The following is a 6,948-nucleotide window of genomic DNA, read 5'->3' as shown; positions in this document are numbered from 1 at the left end:
TCGACGTGTCCTCGATCTATTAACTCGGTACCCGTAGATAGTGAGGACATTAGAATCACACAACGTTAGTTTGAAATACTTGACTCCCCCACTCCATTGATAGAGAACAACAGTTACCAACCATTGAGTTATGTGACGTCTAGAACCTTGATGAGGTCTGGTTGGCTTGTGTGGGCCTGTATTGAGGGATTTAGCAAGTTTCCTGTTCACAGAAACCGGGTATATTTCCTAAGGTGGAGCGAAGGAAACAGCCCTGGCTGCGAGAAATCAGAAACTTATTTTATTCTTCAAAAATAGACTTTAATTATTTTATTTTACCTATTCAAATCGTAAAAATCGTATTTATTTTGAAGTTCAGCTTTTTCGACAGCAGTTTCCCAAAACCTACTGAGAGTCGCGTTTGTCTCACGGTCGATAACAACCGGGAAAGGTCATTTTTAAGTTCCGCCCATCTCTCACCTGATCGATTGGCTTGGTCATATCCGCAAGGAAGGTAAACGGAAACAGCCGGGGATTAAGTCTACATTTCTGTTTTAGTTGTCGGACTTACAAACTTAACGGGTTACTTCCATTGAGAAAAATAGACCTGATATTCTAGTTGCAATTTAAAAAAATAATATATATTAATATATTAATTAAAATAAACAACAATAAAAATCGAGAGCCATAATTGTCTATTGTCGTCTGCTGTTTGTCTCACGATCGATAACTAGGGACAGGTCAATACAAGTTTCTGTTCCTCTAACCTGATTGGCTCTTTGATGCTACGGAAACTGCCGTGTTAATTAGTCTGCAGTAGTGTTTTAGCGTTCGGACTAACATTCTGATACAGGACTAACTCCCTGCACAGCAAAGTCAGGGCAAAAGCAGTTACATAATAATTGTATCAAGTTACTTTTATAAAGAGTAAAAATAGGAGATGTATATTAATATGTTTTCTACTCCCTCTCTTGGCTATTGGTTTGTAAATTCCTGGGTTCGTAAACATGATTTTGTTGAATACATTTGTATATGTAGTCTGACAGTTTGGCCTCTATGAACTGAATGATGGTCTAGAAGTAGTCGTTGATAGACACTCGCTGTTCAGCCATTGCCGTAATGATTTGTCTTAATCACCCCACTAATACTTTCCTAGTGCCTATTATACCTCTCTATAACCCTCGTGTACAGGAGAGCAAACTTGTGCCGGCAAGTGGAATATCTTGAAAGTCTAATCAAAGGTAACGCCATATAGGTCACGTGATCAGTGCATGTTTACCCTGCCCTGTCGAGTTACAACAGAGGGGACATACACGGTACTGTTGATTTATGATGATCTCACTTGAGAGGATATCTAACAAACCGCCAATGTCTGTTGCGAAATAAAGTTTACTTATGTATTAAATACAGTGTCTTCACTCCATTAATGACGTCACTAATTTGTCGGGATATGGTCTCATTATTTTGATAATGTCATCACTTTTATCGCCATGTCAGACGTCAACCTCATTGATATAACAAGAGGCCCTAGGGACCTGTTTCTCTAGTATGTGTCGCTATATTGACATGTTTTTACAAATATATTTAATGCAGAAAACTTTAATTAAAGGGGACATCACGGTGAAGTATATGTATTTTTTGTCTTTCTTTTTTTCAAACTACATAAACATATCAATGGAGTCTCCTTATGGAAAATAACGGTCGGATTTTCTGAAATCTATTCATAAAAATGAATAATTTTACTATGATTATCGTGATGTCCCCTTTAAGCCAATCAAAAGACTACGGCGGTCATGTTTGATTTTAGTATCGGCCCTTCACCCCTGAAAGATACAGGCTATAAAGGTTTTTTAATGTATTGTGGTTCTTTAGCAGAGTTGTTTGGAATTTTCAATATGTTTGACCGCTGTAACGTTGAATACACTTCTAGGTAATTCATTTAAACAGACGTTCATATATGCAAGTTACTGGCAAAGTAGCATTAATATGTGCTTCGTGATTCACTGGGAAAAGACATTTGCATTTTTAAAACACATTTGACCTCTGTGATATTGAAGGTACGACATTGTCATTCCTTTGAACTAACCTTTGAGCGCTTCTCGTTAACCTTGGTATATTGATTTATTGATAGAACACATTTGACCTCTGTGACCTACAGAGACAGTCATTCATTTGTACAAAACTGATAAATATTGAACGAATGAACAAACAAACCGATAAACCGTTACCCAACTTAGCTTCTTATTACAGTTCTTGAAAATAAGTCATTTGATTTGAACCGATGTCCTGAATGTGAGGTCAATGTCATTTATTTGAACATACTATGACTCTATGCAGCTTGGTCCTTAAGAAGAACTATGAGACACATCACAGTGTACAGGTTTTCTGAAAATGAAATCACAACAATTCCCTTATGCCTCGAAAACGTTTCTGGTGCAGCAGAAGGACCCGCATGATTTTCCGATCAGATAAGATTTCCTCATTTCTGATATGAATGTAACCATACAAGTACGTGGCACTCCAAAACTTGGTCAGGCACTACGATGTGTACTTGTGCCTGGGATTCCAGAGTATTAGTCTTACAGCTGTCTTGGAATGCTGGTCCTTGTCGGCTTAATTAGCCTTATAACTGAACACTCGTGGACTGCCGCAAAGAGAATATTAATTACGACACAAAATCCGGCTATTCACTTCTTTGTAATGTTCAAGCATAATTAGCAGCATGCACTTTAAGTGTCTTTTTTAATAGTGTGCACTTGGATGCGGATATTTGTTATCAAAACATGCATCTTTTCTCAGTTGAAACAGGAATGACAGTAACAACAAAAGAACACTGAATTCCAAATTATTATTATTTTTTGCTTCACATCTGACAATATGGTTCAAAACCGTTTTAGCAATAAACTGAGATTTTTTTTTTATATATATATAGACTCGTAACTCGACCAGGTTATCGATATATTTACAAAGGGCCACTGTTACAGGTGAAGAGATATTGAAATAAAAAGTCACTGTCAAACAAAAACAAACAGAGAAGAAACAATAAAAATAACAAGTGTAACAAGAGACACAAAAAACAAGGAAAAGAACGACTGTTATATTAGAAACAACAAAACAAGAGAAAGGAACGACTGTAACAAATGAAACAATAAAACAAGAGGAAGGAACGACTGTAACAAGGGAAACAACAAAACAAGAGGAAGGAACGACTGTAACAAGGGAAACAACAAAACAAGAGGAAGGAACAACTGTAACAAGAGAAACAACAAAACAAGAGGAAGGAACGACTGTAACAAGAGAAACAACAAAACAAGAGGAAGGAACGACTGTAACAAGAGAAACAACAAAACAAGAGGAAGGAACGACTGTAACAAGAGAAACAACAAAACAAGAGGAAGGAACGACTGTAACAAGAGAAACAACAAAACAAGAGGAAGGAACGACTGTAACAAGAGAAACAACAAAACAAGAGGAAGGAACGACTGTAACAAGAGAAACAACAAAACAAGAGGAAGGAACGACTGTAACAAGAGAAACAACAAAACAAGAGGAAGGAACGACTGTAACAAGAGAAACAACAAAACAAGAGGAAGGAACGACTGTAACAAGAGAAACAACAAAACAAGAGGAAGGAACGACTGTAACAAGAGAAACAACAAAACAAGAGGAAGGAACGACTGTAACAAGAGAAACAACAAAACAAGAGGAAGGAACGACTGTAACAAGAGAAACAACAAAACAAGAGGAAGGAACGACTGTAACAAGAGAAACAACAAAACAAGAGGAAGGAACGACTGTAACAAGAGAAACAACAAAACAAGAGGAAGGAACGACTGTAACAAGAGAAACAACAAAACAAGAGGAAGGAACGACTGTAACAAGAGAAACAACAAAACAAGAGGAAGGAACGACTGTAACAAGAGAAACAACAAAACAAGAGGAAGGAACGACTGTAACAAGAGAAACAACAAAACAAGAGGAAGGAACGACTGTAACAAGAGAAACAACAAAACAAGAGGAAGGAACGACTGTAACAAGAGAAACAACAAAACAAGAGGAAGGAACGACTGTAACAAGAGAAACAACAAAACAAGAGGAAGGAACGACTGTAACAAGAGAAACAACAAAACAAGAGGAAGGAACGACTGTAACAAGAGAAACAACAAAACAAGAGGAAGGAACGACTGTAACAAGAGAAACAACAAAACAAGAGGAAGGAACGACTGTAACAAGAGAAACAACAAAACAAGAGGAAGGAACGACTGTAACAAGAGAAACAACAAAACAAGAGGAAGGAACGACTGTAACAAGAGAAACAACAAAACAAGAGGAAGGAACGACTGTAACAAGAGAAACAACAAAACAAGAGGAAGGAACGACTGTAACAAGAGAAACAACAAAACAAGAGGAAGGAACGACTGTAACAAGAGAAACAACAAAACAAGAGGAAGGAACGACTGTAACAAGAGAAACAACAAAACAAGAGGAAGGAACGACTGTAACAAGAGAAACAACAAAACAAGAGGAAGGAACGACTGTAACAAGAGAAACAACAAAACAAGAGGAAGGAACGACTGTAACAAGAGAAACAACAAAACAAGAGGAAGGAACGACTGTAACAAGAGAAACAACAAAACAAGAGGAAGGAACGACTGTAACAAGAGAAACAACAAAACAAGAGGAAGGAACGACTGTAACAAGAGAAACAACAAAACAAGAGGAAGGAACGACTGTAACAAGAGAAACAACAAAACAAGAGGAAGGAACGACTGTAACAAGAGAAACAACAAAACAAGAGGAAGGAACGACTGTAACAAGAGAAACAACAAAACAAGAGGAAGGAACGACTGTAACAAGAGAAACAACAAAACAAGAGGAAGGAACGACTGTAACAAGAGAAACAACAAAACAAGAGGAAGGAACGACTGTAACAAGAGAAACAACAAAACAAGAGGAAGGAACGACTGTAACAAGAGAAACAACAAAACAAGAGGAAGGAACGACTGTAACAAGAGAAACAACAAAACAAGAGGAAGGAACGACTGTAACAAGAGAAACAACAAAACAAGAGGAAGGAACGACTGTAACAAGAGAAACAACAAAACAAGAGGAAGGAACGACTGTAACAAGAGAAACAACAAAACAAGAGGAAGGAACGACTGTAACAAGAGAAACAACAAAACAAGAGGAAGGAACAACTGTTACATGAGAAACAACAAAACAAGAGGAAGGAACGACTGTAACAAGAGAAACAACAAAACAAGAGGAAGGAACGACTGTAACAAGAGGAACAACAAAACAAGAGGAACGAACGACATTTACACGGGAAAAGAATGGTTATACCAACAAGAGGAGAAACCGGAAATATTAACTAACAAGAGTTAACGCAATGGAACAACAATAAAGTAAAAACAGCAATAAATCGAGTGAAACAACGGTAATCACAATGGAAACAGCAACAACAACAATACTTACGAGAGGAAAACAACAACTAGTGGAAAGGAATAATAAACAGAGTGAAGGCCCTTTTGCTTTATTGTAAAAGTGCATTCTTTACAGAGAGAAAATGTGATATTCAGTTTTGAAAAAAGTGGACACCTCGAACAAATTCTCATATCTGTAATAATGGCAAGGCAATGAATCATGCATTGGTTTAAATACATTTAATGTACACTCAATTGATTGATATAAAACTCAACCTTTACATTCCATCATAAACTGGAAGGCAAACTATTTCAAATTATTTCCGTGCGCTTCAGCCAATAAAGTGCCATCAAGTCAGCTATAACCCAGACCAATATCGGATGTGTGATTACCTGTCGGCGTCCCTCGTGTACCGCTAGCGGGGGATGACACCAGTCGCGGGAGCACGTTCGCTCCCTACGCCACGCTATTTCAAGGAATAATTGATGTCAGTGTTTGTATAGGAAATATAACTTCCCATCCGTAACATCAGTCCGAGAAATATAGATCATTGTGTAAAGTTCCAATATTGGAATGGTATTAGTATAGAAAGGTCACAATGTGGTATTTCCTCACCGGGTGAAAGCGGTACATTGTGAGAACCTCTTGTTTGAGTTGCGTTATATCATTTCAATTAAAATATCAGAACCGCTTGAATTGAAACATATCCATCCTTCAATTTTGTTTCAAATATAAAGGCCACTGAATTATAAGTATCTTAACTCGACGTGGTACCGATACTGACGGCACGTTAACAACAGAAGACTGGCTGGTCGTGGTTTGTCTCAGTTGGTCCAAATAGTCAGAAAATATCAATGGGAAGTAGCAAACTGCCAAAATAAGAGAAAGAACATGTCCATTGATATAAAGTTACTTAAAAGCACTAACATCGCATGGATATATTATTGTTGCTTATATCAGCCTTACTTAGTACTATTACTAGAAAAACGTTGTTAAGAAGAAACAAAACCGGAAAAATTTGTTTCATACCGGACAACTGCGATAACACAGCCCTCAAAACAACCACCGTTGCCGTTGTGTTCATGCTCACTTAAGCCTCGTTCTTTTCCGTCACAAAACAATGATATATTTCTGGTAACAAAACTTTCAAAATAGTGTTGAATTTTTCTAGGAGACATTCTATTGAGGTACAGCAGACTATATATACCACTTAAGTATACTATAAATTTACATATTCTGATGATCCACATCAAAATCCAAACTGTCGTGAACATCAGTAATAATACTATTAGTATGGATCGTAGAAATGTTCATGTAGCACAACCAGGTACGTGTTTTATGTGCGACGTTCTAAGACTAGTACAGTACATAATCGGCACCTTCATCAAATAAATGACCCGTGAAGCGTAAACAAGTTGGCAATATAAAATCGATGTAGATCATATGTACAAAATGACGAAAAAGATAAAAGAATCGATCTGGCTACGCTTTGTTTTATACATGGTCATAGTTGTGCGAGAGTCTATTGGCCCCCTCATCTCGCTT

The sequence above is a fragment of the Mizuhopecten yessoensis genome, unplaced genomic scaffold (genome assembly GCF_002113885.1).
Source record: "Mizuhopecten yessoensis strain PY_sf001 unplaced genomic scaffold, ASM211388v2 scaffold11167, whole genome shotgun sequence".
Classification (NCBI taxonomy): domain Eukaryota; kingdom Metazoa; phylum Mollusca; class Bivalvia; order Pectinida; family Pectinidae; genus Mizuhopecten; species Mizuhopecten yessoensis.
The sequence above is the reverse complement of the archived record's forward strand: the minus strand, read 5'-3'. Positions refer to the sequence as shown.